The sequence below is a fragment of the Schistocerca gregaria genome, chromosome 3, assembly GCF_023897955.1.
Source record: "Schistocerca gregaria isolate iqSchGreg1 chromosome 3, iqSchGreg1.2, whole genome shotgun sequence".
Classification (NCBI taxonomy): Eukaryota; Metazoa; Arthropoda; class Insecta; order Orthoptera; family Acrididae; genus Schistocerca; species Schistocerca gregaria.
In genome coordinates this window covers 27424786-27438565 of record NC_064922.1, presented here as the reverse complement: position 1 = coordinate 27438565, position 13780 = coordinate 27424786, and the positions used below count along the sequence as shown (strand labels likewise).

The window sequence follows — 13780 nt, the reverse complement described above, 5'->3', positions numbered from 1 at the left end:
GACTAACCTTGCTACCTACAGCCATATAGACGACACAGACCCTTGCACTCCCATTATTCAGCAGACAAACACTACTCTCTATGTATCCGTTAGGGTGTCTTTCAGGTTTCGTGCATTCTGTATCGAATCGTAGTTGGCCACAATGAAAGTGGAACGTATAACGTCGAAAATAGAATTCGGACACCGCACTGAGTAAGACCAACGTGTTGTCCACCCTCTAGACTTCAATGAGGTTAAGCCACGATACCTAAGACTGATCTGCACTCGATGACACCTCGATAACAGCCGGTCCCCACACTTACATCTTGCTCTCCTTACGTCAGTATACATCATATCAGTCTGTGACGCTGGCTTTGCAACATCTTGCGTGCCTTTAGGTTCGCCGCGACCAACACTTACCATGCACCGACCACAAAAAATGGAAGCGCCGCGGCTTGAACCCTGGACCTTTCACATGCGAAGCGAACGTTCTACCTACTGAGCTACGCCCCATGCACGAGCAAACTGCGCTATTCCCCATCCTTTGCGACTCAGATGCGCACGGACACGATGGTTGGTTGGTTTGTAGCGGTGAAGGGAGCAGAGTACAAAGGCGCGGACCCGTTCATATACACAAAAGTTCCAAGTAGTTTCGATGCTCTGGTATTACAATGCAAATTCTGTCTGTTTTTAACGTCTTAAATTGAAAGAGCCGTCATAAATTGCTCCGTTTTCACTCCTTGTCGACAATCATACAGCACCTGAGGTAACAAACACATCTCGAGCCCCATTGTGCACTCCATTATTCATGCCAACTCAGTGCCTCGCTCTTTACTACTGTGTACCAATCTTGTCGTCCAACTGCAAAACACTGGGCCACAACAAGTTTCCGCGTCTCCATTGCAATGCGCATACTACGAAACATTCCCCAAACTTGGCACTCACCCTCGCAGCCGACTTTTCCGACTTTCCACGACGCTCACGCAACGCTCACGCTAGTGACAGCATTATTTATAGTTCGACGTCGCGCCAAAGCGAATGAGCACATTTCGCCTACGGCTTAGGCCGCCCTCCTAGTGTGGCTGCTCGGTGTCTGCAGGCAGCGAGGGTCTGCAAGCTTCCTGTGTTCGCACCTATGTCACCTGTGCTTGCTTGTCAGAGACAGACTATCGCAAAACACACAACTCACTCCATGAATTGATTGCTACGGCATCTGTTATCAGCAGTCACAACTAGCAACACCAGTAGCAGCTGACTGCACGCAAAGAATAGGAATGTGCAGTGGGATTTACGTGAACTCGGCGCAAGGCACAATTTCCGACATAGGCTTGAGAATCTTACGGGAACACTTGTACTGTTTCTAAATTAAGTGTAGGCGTGGGAGGAGGGTGCTTCCTGCGCACTAATAACAGCACGCTTGTCAATTGTGGATGCTAATCATTCGCTTGTATCTTCCTAGACACATCTGCTGGTTGTGAATTATTCCTCTTGCATGAAAAGGTGCGCATGTAGGTGTGTTAAAATTTATGCAGGCACTGGGTATTGATCCCAGTACCTCTCGCATACTGAGCGAGCGCTCTACCATCTGAGCTACGCCCGTCCCCGAAGACTAACCTTGCTACCTACAGCCATATAGACGACACAGACCCTTGCACTCCCATTATTCAGCAGACAAACACTACTCTCTATGTATCCGTTAGGGTGTCTTTCAGGTTTCGTGCATTCTGTATCGAATCGTAGTTGGCCACAATGAAAGTGGAACGTATAACGTCGAAAATAGAATTCGGACACCGCACTGAGTAAGACCAACGTGTTGTCCACCCTCTAGACTTCAATGAGGTTAAGCCACGATACCTAAGACTGATCTGCACTCGATGACACCTCGATAACAGCCGGTCCCCACACTTACATCTTGCTCTCCTTACGTCAGTATACATCATATCAGTCTGTGACGCTGGCTTTGCAACATCTTGCGTGCCTTTAGGTTCGCCGCGACCAACACTTACCATGCACCGACCACAAAAAATGGAAGCGCCGCGGCTTGAACCCTGGACCTTTCACATGCGAAGCGAACGTTCTACCTACTGAGCTACGCCCCATGCACGAGCAAACTGCGCTATTCCCCATCCTTTGCGTCTCAGATGCGCACGGACACGATGGTTGGTTGGTTTGTAGCGGTGAAGGGAGCAGAGTACAAAGGCGCGGACCCGTTCATATACACAAAAGTTCCAAGTAGTTTCGATGCTCTGGTATTACAATGCAAATTCTGTCTGTTTTTAACGTCTTAAATTGAAAGAGCCGTCATAAATTGCTCCGTTTTCACTCCTTGTCGACAATCATACAGCACCTGAGGTAACAAACACATCTCGAGCCCCATTGTGCACTCCATTATTCATGCCAACTCAGTGCCTCGCTCTTTACTACTGTGTACCAATCTTGTCGTCCAACTGCAAAACACTGGGCCACAACAAGTTTCCGCGTCTCCATTGCAATGCGCATACTACGAAACATTCCCCAAACTTGGCACTCACCCTCGCAGTCGACTTTTCCGACTTTCCACGACGCTCACGCAACGCTCACGCTAGTGACAGCATTATTTATAGTTCGACGTCGCGCCAAAGCGAATGAGCACATTTCGCCTACGGCTTAGGCCGCCCTCCTAGTGTGGCTGCTCGGTGTCTGCAGGCAGCGAGGGTCTGCAAGCTTCCTGTGTTCGCACCTATGTCACCTGTGCTTGCTTGTCAGAGACAGACTATCGCAAAACACACAACTCACTCCATGAATTGATTGCTACGGCATCTGTTATCAGCAGTCACAACTAGCAACACCAGTAGCAGCTGACTGCACGCAAAGAATAGGAATGTGCAGTGGGATTTACGTGAACTCGGCGCAAGGCACAATTTCCGACATAGGCTTGAGAATCTTACGGGAACACTTGTACTGTTTCTAAATTAAGTGTAGGCGTGGGAGGAGGGTGCTTCCTGCGCACTAATAACAGCACGCTTGTCAATTGTGAATGCTAATCATTCGCTTGTATCTTCTTAGACACATCTGCTGGTTGTGAATTATTCCTCTTGCATGAAAAGGTGCGCATGTAGGTGTGTTAAAATTTATGCAGGCACTGGGTATTGATCCCAGTACCTCTCGCATACTGAGCGAGCGCTCTACCATCTGAGCTACGCCCGCCCCCGAAGACTAAGGTTGCTACCTACAGCCATATAGACGACACAGACCCTTGCACTCCCATTATTCAGCAGACAAACACTACTCTCTATGTATCCGTTAGGGTGTCTTTCAGGTTTCGTGCATTCTGTATCGAATCGTAGTTGGCCACAATGAAAGTGGAACGTATAACGTCGAAAATAGAATTCGGACACCGCACTGAGTAAGACCAACGTGTTGTCCACCCTCTAGACTTCAATGAGGTTAAGCCACGATACCTAAGACTGATCTGCACTCGATGACACCTCGATAACAGCCGGTCCCCACACTTACATCTTGCTCTCCTTACGTCAGTATACATCATATCAGTCTGTGACGCTGGCTTTGCAACATCTTGCGTGCCTTTAGGTTCGCCGCGACCAACACTTACCATGCACCGACCACAAAAAATGGAAGCGCCGCGGCTTGAACCCTGGACCTTTCACATGCGAAGCGAACGTTCTACCTACTGAGCTACGCCCCATGCACGAGCAAACTGCGCTATTCCCCATCCTTTGCGACTCAGATGCGCACGGACACGATGGTTGGTTGGTTTGTAGCGGTGAAGGGAGCAGAGTACAAAGGCGCGGACCCGTTCATATACACAAAAGTTCCAAGTAGTTTCGATGCTCTGGTATTACAAATGCAAATTCTGTCTGTTTTTAACGTCTTAAATTGAAAGAGCCGTCATAAATTGCTCCGTTTTCACTCCTTGTCGACAATCATACAGCACCTGAGGTAACAAACACATCTCGAGCCCCATTGTGCACTCCATTATTCATGCCAACTCAGTGCCTCGCTCTTTACTACTGTGTACCAATCTTGTCGTCCAACTGCAAAACACTGGGCCACAACAAGTTTCCGCGTCTCCATTGCAATGCGCATACTACGAAACATTCCCCAAACTTGGCACTCACCCTCGCAGTCGACTTTTCCGACTTTCCACGACGCTCACGCAACGCTCACGCTAGTGACAGCATTATTTATAGTTCGACGTCGCGCCAAAGCGAATGAGCACATTTCGCCTACGGCTTAGGCCGCCCTCCTAGTGTGGCTGCTCGGTGTCTGCTGGCAGCGAGGGTCTGCAAGCTTCCTGTGTTCGCACCTATGTCACCTGTGCTTGCTTGTCAGAGACAGACTATCGCAAAACACACAACTCACTCCATGAATTGATTGCTACGGCATCTGTTATCAGCAGTCACAACTAGCAACACCAGTAGCAGCTGACTGCACGCAAAGAATAGGAATGTGCAGTGTGATTTACGTGAACTCGGCGCAAGGCAGATCTTTCCGACATAGGCTTGAGAATCTTACGGGAACACTTGTACTGTTTCTAAATTAAGTGTAGGCGTGGGAGGAGGGTGCTTCCTGCGCACTAATAACAGCACGCTTGTCAATTGTGGATGCTAATCATTCGCTTGTATCTTCCTAGACACATCTGCTGGTTGTGAATTATTCCTCTTGCATGGCAAGGTGCGCATGTAGGTGTGTTAAAATTTATGCAGGCACTGGGTATTGATCCCAGTACCTCTCGCATACTGAGCGAGCGCTCTACCATCTGAGCTACGCCCGCCCCCGAAGACTAATGGTGCTACATACAGCCATATAGACGACACAGACCCTTGCACTCCGATTATTCAGCAGACAAACACTACTCTCTATGTATCCGTTAGGGTGTCTTTCAGGTTTCGTGCATTCTGTATCGAATCGTAGTTGGCCACAATGAAAGTGGAACGTATAACGTCGAAAATAGAATTCGGACACCGCTCTGAGTAAGACCAACGTGTTGTGCACCCTCTAGACTTCAATGAGGTTAAGCCGCGATACCTAAGACAGATCTGCACTCGATGACACCTCGATAACAGCCGGTCCCCACACTTACATCTTGCTCTCCTTACGTCAGTATACATCATATCAGTCTGTGACGCTGGCTTTGCAACATCTTGCGTGCCTTTAGGTTCGCCGCGACCAACACTTACCATGCACTGACCACAAAAAATGGAGGCGCCGCAGCTTGAACCCTGGACCTTTCACATGCGAAGCGAACGTTCTACCAACTGAGCTACGCCCCATGCACGAGCAAACTGCGCTATTCCCCATCCTTTGCGACTCAGAAGCGCACGGACACGATGGTTGGTTGGTTTGTAGCGGTGAAGGGAGCAGAGTACAAAGGCGCGGACCCGTTCATATTCACAAAAGTTCCAAGTAGTTTCGATGCTCTGGTATTACAAATGCAAATTCCGTCTGTTTTTAACGTCTTAAATTGTAAGAGCCGTCATAAATTGCTCCGTTTTCACTCCTTGTCGACAATCATACAGCACCTGAGGTAACAAACACATCTCGAGCCCCATTGTGCACTCCATTATTCATGCCAACTCAGTGCCTCGCTCTTTACTACTGTGTACCAATCTTGTCGTCCAACTGCAAAACACTGGGCCACAACAAGTTTCCGCGTCTCCATTGCAATGCGCATACTACGAAACATTCCCCAAACTTGGCACTCACCCTCGCAGTCGACTTTTCCGACTTTCCACGACGCTCACGCAACGCTCACGCTAGTGACAGCATTATTTATAGTTCGACGTCGCGCCAAAGCGAATGAGCACATTTCGCCTACGGCTTAGGCCGCCCTCCTAGTGTGGCTGCTCGGTGTCTGCAGGCAGCGAGGGTCTGCAAGCTTCCTGTGTTCGCACCTATGTCACCTGTGCTTGCTTGTCAGAGACAGACTATCGCAAAACACACAACTCACTCCATGAATTGATTGCTACGGCATCTGTTATCAGCAGTCACAACTAGCAACACCAGTAGCAGCTGACTGCACGCAAAGAATAGGAATGTGCAGTGGGATTTACGTGAACTCGGCGCAAGGCACAATTTCCGACATAGGCTTGAGAATCTTACGGGAACACTTGTACTGTTTCTAAATTAAGTGTAGGCGTGGGAGGAGGGTGCTTCCTGCGCACTAATAACAGCACGCTTGTCAATTGTGAATGCTAATCATTCGCTTGTATCTTCTTAGACACATCTGCTGGTTGTGAATTATTCCTCTTGCATGAAAAGGTGCGCATGTAGGTGTGTTAAAATTTATGCAGGCACTGGGTATTGATCCCAGTACCTCTCGCATACTGAGCGAGCGCTCTACCATCTGAGCTACGCCCGCCCCCAAAGACTAATGGTGCTACCTACAGCCATATAGACGACACAGACCCTTGCACTCCCATTATTCAGCAGACAAACACTACTCTCTATGTATCCGTTAGGGTGTCTTTCAGGTTTCGTGCATTCTGTATCGAATCGTAGTTGGCCACAATGAAAGTGGAACGTATAACGTCGAAAATAGAATTCGGACACCGCACTGAGTAAGACCAACGTGTTGTCCACCCTCTAGACTTCAATGAGGTTAAGCCACGATACCTAAGACTGATCTGCACTCGATGACACCTCGATAACAGCCGGTCCCCACACTTACATCTTGCTCTCCTTACGTCAGTATACATCATATCAGTCTGTGACGCTGGCTTTGCAACATCTTGCGTGCCTTTAGGTTCGCCGCGACCAACACTTACCATGCACCGACCACAAAAAATGGAAGCGCCGCGGCTTGAACCCTGGACATTTCACATGCGAAGCGAACGTTCTACCTACTGAGCTACGCCCCATGCACGAGCAAACTGCGCTATTCCCCATCCTTTGCGACTCAGATGCGCACGGACACGATGGTTGGTTGGTTTGTAGCGGTGAAGGGAGCAGAGTACAAAGGCGCGGACCCGTTCATATACACAAAAGTTCCAAATAGTTTCGATGCTCTGGTATTACAAATGCAAATTCTGTCTGTTTTTAACGTCTTAAATTGAAAGAGCCGTCATAAATTGCTCCGTTTTCACTCCTTGTCGACAATCATACAGCACCTGAGGTAACAAACACATCTCGAGCCCCATTGTGCACTCCATTATTCATGCCAACTCAGTGCCTCGCTCTTTACTACTGTGTACCAATCTTGTCGTCCAACTGCAAAACACTGGGCCACAACAAGTTTCCGCGTCTCCATTGCAATGCGCATACTACGAAACATTCCCCAAACTTGGCACTCACCCTCGCAGTCGACTTTTCCGACTTTCCACGACGCTCACGCAACGCTCACGCTAGTGACAGCATTATTTATAGTTCGACGTCGCGCCAAAGCGAATGAGCACATTTCGCCTACGGCTTAGGCCGCCCTCCTAGTGTGGCTGCTCGGTGTCTGCAGGCAGCGAGGGTCTGCAAGCTTCCTGTGTTCGCACCTATGTCACCTGTGCTTGCTTGTCAGAGACAGACTATCGCAAAACACACAACTCACTCCATGAATTGATTGCTACGGCATCTGTTATCAGCAGTCACAACTAGCAACACCAGTAGCAGCTTACTGCACGCAAAGAATAGGAATGTGCAGTGGGATTTACGTGAACTCGGCGCAAGGCACAATTTCCGACATAGGCTTGAGAATCTTACGGGAACACTTGTACTGTTTCTAAATTAAGTGTAGGCGTGGGAGGAGGGTGCTTCCTGCGCACTAATAACAGCACGCTTGTCAATTGTGAATGCTAATCATTCGCTTGTATCTTCTTAGACACATCTGCTGGTTGTGAATTATTCCTCTTGCATGAAAAGGTGCGCATGTAGGTGTGTTAAAATTTATGCAGGCACTGGGTATTGATCCCAGTACCTCTCGCATACTGAGCGAGCGCTCTACCATCTGAGCTACGCCCGCCCCCGAAAACTAAGGTTGCTACCTACAGCCATATAGACGACACAGACCCTTGCACTCCCATTATTCAGCAGACAAACACTACTCTCTATGTATCCGTTAGGGTGTCTTTCAGGTTTCGTGCATTCTGTATCGAATCGTAGTTGGCCACAATGAAAGTGGAACGTATAACGTCGAAAATAGAATTCGGACACCGCACTGAGTAAGACCAACGTGTTGTCCACCCTCTAGACTTCAATGAGGTTAAGCCACGATACCTAAGACTGATCTGCACTCGATGACACCTCGATAACAGCCGGTCCCCACACTTACATCTTGCTCTCCTTACGTCAGTATACATCATATCAGTCTGTGACGCTGGCTTTGCAACATCTTGCGTGCCTTTAGGTTCGCCGCGACCAACACTTACCATGCACCGACCACAAAAAATGGAAGCGCCGCGGCTTGAACCCTGGACCTTTCACATGCGAAGCGAACGTTCTACCTACTGAGCTACGCCCCATGCACGAGCAAACTGCGCTATTCCCCATCCTTTGCGACTCAGATGCGCACGGACACGATGGTTGGTTGGTTTGTAGCGGTGAAGGGAGCAGAGTACAAAGGCGCGGACCCGTTCATATACACAAAAGTTCCAAGTAGTTTCGATGCTCTGGTATTACAAATGCAAATTCTGTCTGTTTTTAACGTCTTAAATTGAAAGAGCCGTCATAAATTGCTCCGTTTTCACTCCTTGTCGACAATCATACAGCACCTGAGGTAACAAACACATCTCGAGCCCCATTGTGCACTCCATTATTCGTGCCAACTCAGTGCCTCGCTCTTTACTACTGTGTACCAATCTTGTCGTCCAACTGCAAAACACTGGGCCACAACAAGTTTCCGCGTCTCCATTGCAATGCGCATACTACGAAACATTCCCCAAACTTGGCACTCACCCTCGCAGTCGACTTTTCCGACTTTCCACGACGCTCACGCTAGTGACAGCATTATTTATAGTTCGACGTCGCGCCAAAGCGAATGAGCACATTTCGCCTACGGCTTAGGCCGCCCTCCTAGTGTGGCTGCTTGGTGTCTGCAGGCAGCGAGGGTCTGCAAGCTTCCTGTGTTCGCACCTATGTCACCTGTGCTTGCTTGTCAGAGACAGACTATCGCAAAACACACAACTCACTCCATGAATTGATTGCTACGGCATCTGTTATCAGCAGTCACAACTAGCAACACCAGTAGCAGCTGACTGCACGCAAAGAATAGGAATGTGCAGTGGGATTTACGTGAACTCGGCGCAAGGCACATCTTTCCGACATAGGCTTGAGAATCTTACGGGAACACTTGTACTGTTCCTAAATTAAGTGTAGGCGTGGGAGGAGGGTGCTTCCTGCGCACTAATAACAGCACGCTTGTCAATTGTGGATGCTAATCATTCGCTTGTATCTTCCTAGACACATCTGCTGGTTGTGAATTATTCCTCTTGCATGAAAAGGTGCGCATGTAGGTGTGTTAAAATTTATGCAGGCACTGGGTATTGATCCCAGTACCTCTCGCATACTGAGCGAGCGCTCTACCATCTGAGCTACGCCCGCCCCCGAAGACTAATGGTGCTACCTACAGCCATATAGACGACACAGACCCTTGCACTCCCATTATTCAGCAGACAAACACTACTCTCTATGTATCCGTTAGGGTGTCTTTCAGGTTTCGTGCATTCTGTATCGAATCGTAGTTGGCCACAATGAAAGTGGAACGTATAACGTCGAAAATAGAATTCGGACACCGCACTGAGTAAGACCAACGTGTTGTCCACCCTCTAGACTTCAATGAGGTTAAGCCACGATACCTAAGACTGATCTGCACTCGATGACACCTCGATAACAGCCGGTCCCCACACTTACATCTTGCTCTCCTTACGTCAGTATACATCATATCAGTCTGTGACGCTGGCTTTGCAACATCTTGCGTGCCTTTAGGTTCGCCGCGACCAACACTTACCATGCACCGACCACAAAAAATGGAAGCGCCGCGGCTTGAACCCTGGACCTTTCACATGCGAAGCGAACGTTCTACCTACTGAGCTACGCCCCATGCACGAGCAAACTGCGCTATTCCCCATCCTTTGCGACTCAGATGCGCACGGACACGATGGTTGGTTGGTTTGTAGCGGTGAAGGGAGCAGAGTACAAAGGCGCGGACCCGTTCATATACACAAAAGTTCCAAGTAGTTTCGATGCTCTGGTATTACAAATGCAAATTCTGTCTGTTTTTAACGTCTTAAATTGAAAGAGCCGTCATAAATTGCTCCGTTTTCACTCCTTGTCGACAATCATACAGCACCTGAGGTAACAAACACATCTCGAGCCCCATTGTGCACTCCATTATTCATGCCAACTCAGTGCCTCGCTCTTTACTACTGTGTACCAATCTTGTCGTCCAACTGCAAAACACTGGGCCACAACAAGTTTCCGCGTCTCCATTGCAATGCGCATACTACGAAACATTCCCCAAACTTGGCACTCACCCTCGCAGTCGACTTTTCCGACTTTCCACGACGCTCACGCAACGCTCACGCTAGTGACAGCATTATTTATAGTTCGACGTCGCGCCAAAGCGAATGAGCACATTTCGCCTACGGCTTAGGCCGCCCTCCTAGTGTGGCTGCTCGGTGTCTGCTGGCAGCGAGGGTCTGCAAGCTTCCTGTGTTCGCACCTATGTCACCTGTGCTTGCTTGTCAGAGACAGACTATCGCAAAACACACAACTCACTCCATGAATTGATTGCTACGGCATCTGTTATCAGCAGTCACAACTAGCAACACCAGTAGCAGCTGACTGCACGCAAAGAATAGGAATGTGCAGTGGGATTTACGTGAACTCGGCGCAAGGCAGATCATTCCGACATAGGCTTGAGAATCTTACGGGAACACTTGTACTGTTTCTAAATTAAGTGTAGGCGTGGGAGGAGGGTGCTTCCTGCGCACTAATAACAGCACGCTTGTCAATTGTGGATGCTAATCATTCGCTTGTATCTTCCTAGACACATCTGCTGGTTGTGAATTATTCCTCTTGCATGAAAAGGTGCGCATGTAGGTGTGTTAAAATTTATGCAGGCACTGGGTATTGATCCCAGTACCTCTCGCATACTGAGCGAGCGCTCTACCAACTGAGCTACGCCCACCCCCGAAGACTAATGGTGCTACCTACACCCATATAGACGACACAGACCCTTGCACTCCCATTATTCAGCAGACAAACACTACTCTCTATGTATCCGTTAGGGTGTCTTTCAGGTTTCGTGCATTCTGTATCGAATCGTAGTTGGCCACAATGAAAGTGGAACGTATAACGTCGAAAATAGAATTCGGACACCGCACTGAGTAAGACCAACGTGTTGTCCACCCTCTAGACTTCAATGAGGTTAAGCCACGATACCTAAGACTGATCTGCACTCGATGACACCTCGATAACAGCCGGTCCCCACACTTACATCTTGCTCTCCTTACGTCAGTATACATCATATCAGTCTGTCACGCTGGCTTTGCAACATCTTGCGTGCCTTTAGGTTCGCCGCGACCAACACTTACCATGCACCGACCACAAAAAATGGAAGCGCCGCGGCTTGAACCCTGGACCTTTCACATGCGAAGCGAACGTTCTACCTACTGAGCTACGCCCCATGCACGAGCAAACTGCGCTATTCCCCATCCTTTGCGACTCAGATGCGCACGGACACGATGGTTGGTTGGTTTGTAGCGGTGAAGGGAGCAGAGTACAAAGGCGCGGACCCGTTCATATACACAAAAGTTCCAAGTAGTTTCGATGCTCTGGTATTACAAATGCAAATTCTGTCTGTTTTTAACGTCTTAAATTGAAAGAGCCGTCATAAATTGCTCCGTTTTCACTCCTTGTCGACAATCATACAGCACCTGAGGTAACAAACACATCTCGAGCCCCATTGTGCACTCCATTATTCATGCCAACTCAGTGCCTCGCTCTTTACTACTGTGTACCAATCTTGTCGTCCAACTGCAAAACACTGGGCCACAACAAGTTTCCGCGTCTCCATTGCAATGCGCATACTACGAAACATTCCCCAAACTTGGCACTCACCCTCGCAATCGACTTTTCCGACTTTCCACGACGCTCACGCAACGCTCACGCTAGTGACAGCATTATTTATAGTTCGACGTCGCGCCAAAGCGAATGAGCACATTTCGCCTACGGCTTAGGCCGCCCTCCTAGTGTGGCTGCTTGGTGTCTGCAGGCAGCGAGGGTCTGCAAGCTTCCTGTGTTCGCACCTATGTCACCTGTGCTTGCTTGTCAGAGACAGACTATCGCAAAACACACAACTCACTCCATGAATTGATTGCTACGGCATCTGTTATCAGCAGTCACAACTAGCAACACCAGTAGCAGCTGACTGCACGCAAAGAATAGGAATGTGCAGTGGGATTTACGTGAACTCGGCGCAAGGCACATCTTTCCGACATAGGCTTGAGAATCTTACGGGAACACTTGTACTGTTCCTAAATTAAGTGTAGGCGTGGGAGGAGGGTGCTTCCTGCGCAGTAATAACAGCACGCTTGTCAATTGTGGATGCTAATCATTCGCTTGTATCTTCCTAGACACATCTGCTGGTTGTGAATTATTCCTCTTGCATGGCAAGGTGCGCATGTAGGTGTGTTAAAATTTATGCAGGCACTGGGTATTGATCCCAGTACCTCTCGCATACTGAGCGAGCGCTCTACCATCTGAGCTACGCCCGCCCCCGAAGACTAATGGTGCTACATACAGCCATATAGACGACACAGACCCTTGCACTCCCATTATTCAGCAGACAAACACTACTCTCTATGTATCCGTTAGGGTGTCTTTCAGGTTTCGTGCATTCTGTATCGAATCGTAGTTGGCCACAATGAAAGTGGAACGTATAACGTCGAAAATAGAATTCGGACACCGCTCTGAGTAAGACCAACGTGTTGTCCACCCTCTAGACTTCAATGAGGTTAAGCCGCGATACCTAAGACTGATCTGCACTCGATGACACCTCGATAACAGCCGGTCCCCACACTTACATCTTGCTCTCCTTACGTCAGTATACATCATATCAGTCTGTGACGCTGGCTTTGCAACATCTTGCGTGCCTTTAGGTTCGCCGCGACCAACACTTACCATGCACTGACCACAAAAAATGGAGGCGCCGCGGCTTGAACCCTGGACCTTTCACATGCGAAGCGAACGTTCTACCAACTGAGCTACGCCCCATGCACGAGCAAACTGCGCTATTCCCCATCCTTTGCGACTCAGAAGCGCACGGACACGATGGTTGGTTGGTTTGTAGCGGTGAAGGGAGCAGAGTACAAAGGCGCGGACCCGTTCATATACACAAAAGTTCCAAGTAGTTTCGATGCTCTGGTATTACAAATGCAAATTCCGTCTGTTTTTAACGTCTTAAATTGTAAGAGCCGTCATAAATTGCTCCGTTTTCACTCCTTGTCGACAATCATACAGCACCTGAGGTAACAAACACATCTCGAGCCCCATTGTGCACTCCATTATTCATGCCAACTCAGTGCCTCGCTCTTTACTACTGTGTACCAATCTTGTCGTCCAACTGCAAAACACTGGGCCACAACAAGTATCCGCGTCTCCATTGCAATGCGCATACTACGAAACATTCCCCAAACTTGGCACTCACCCTCGCAGCCGACTTTTCCGACTTTCCACGACGCTCACGCTAGTGACAGCATTATTTATAGTTCGACGTCGCGCCAAAGCGAATGAGCACATTTCGCCTACGGCTTAGGCCGCCCTCCTAGTGTGGCTGCTCGGTGTCTGCAGGCAGCGAGGGTCTGCAAGCTTCCTG

At 48.9% G+C, this 13780-nt stretch overlaps 7 non-coding genes across 7 annotated transcripts; all 7 read right to left on the bottom strand.

The window, feature by feature from the left end:
* Positions 1–3092: 3092 nt before the first annotated feature.
* Positions 3093–3165, bottom strand: Trnat-agu (transfer RNA threonine (anticodon AGU)). Its single transcript has one exon. It is a non-coding gene; the product is annotated as a tRNA-Thr (tRNA).
* Positions 3166–4680: 1515 nt separating this feature from the next.
* Positions 4681–4753, bottom strand: Trnat-agu (transfer RNA threonine (anticodon AGU)). Its single transcript has one exon. It is a non-coding gene; the product is annotated as a tRNA-Thr (tRNA).
* Positions 4754–6267: 1514 nt separating this feature from the next.
* Trnat-agu (transfer RNA threonine (anticodon AGU)) lies at positions 6268–6340 on the bottom strand. Its single transcript has one exon. It is a non-coding gene; the product is annotated as a tRNA-Thr (tRNA).
* Positions 6341–7854: 1514 nt separating this feature from the next.
* Trnat-agu (transfer RNA threonine (anticodon AGU)) lies at positions 7855–7927 on the bottom strand. Its single transcript has one exon. It is a non-coding gene; the product is annotated as a tRNA-Thr (tRNA).
* Positions 7928–9431: 1504 nt separating this feature from the next.
* Trnat-agu (transfer RNA threonine (anticodon AGU)) lies at positions 9432–9504 on the bottom strand. The gene has a single exon. It is a non-coding gene; the product is annotated as a tRNA-Thr (tRNA).
* A 1515-nt stretch (positions 9505–11019) lies between these two features.
* Positions 11020–11092, bottom strand: Trnat-agu (transfer RNA threonine (anticodon AGU)). Its single transcript has one exon. It is a non-coding gene; the product is annotated as a tRNA-Thr (tRNA).
* A 1515-nt stretch (positions 11093–12607) lies between these two features.
* Positions 12608–12680, bottom strand: Trnat-agu (transfer RNA threonine (anticodon AGU)). Its single transcript has one exon. It is a non-coding gene; the product is annotated as a tRNA-Thr (tRNA).
* Between the last annotated feature and the right edge of the window lie 1100 nt (positions 12681–13780).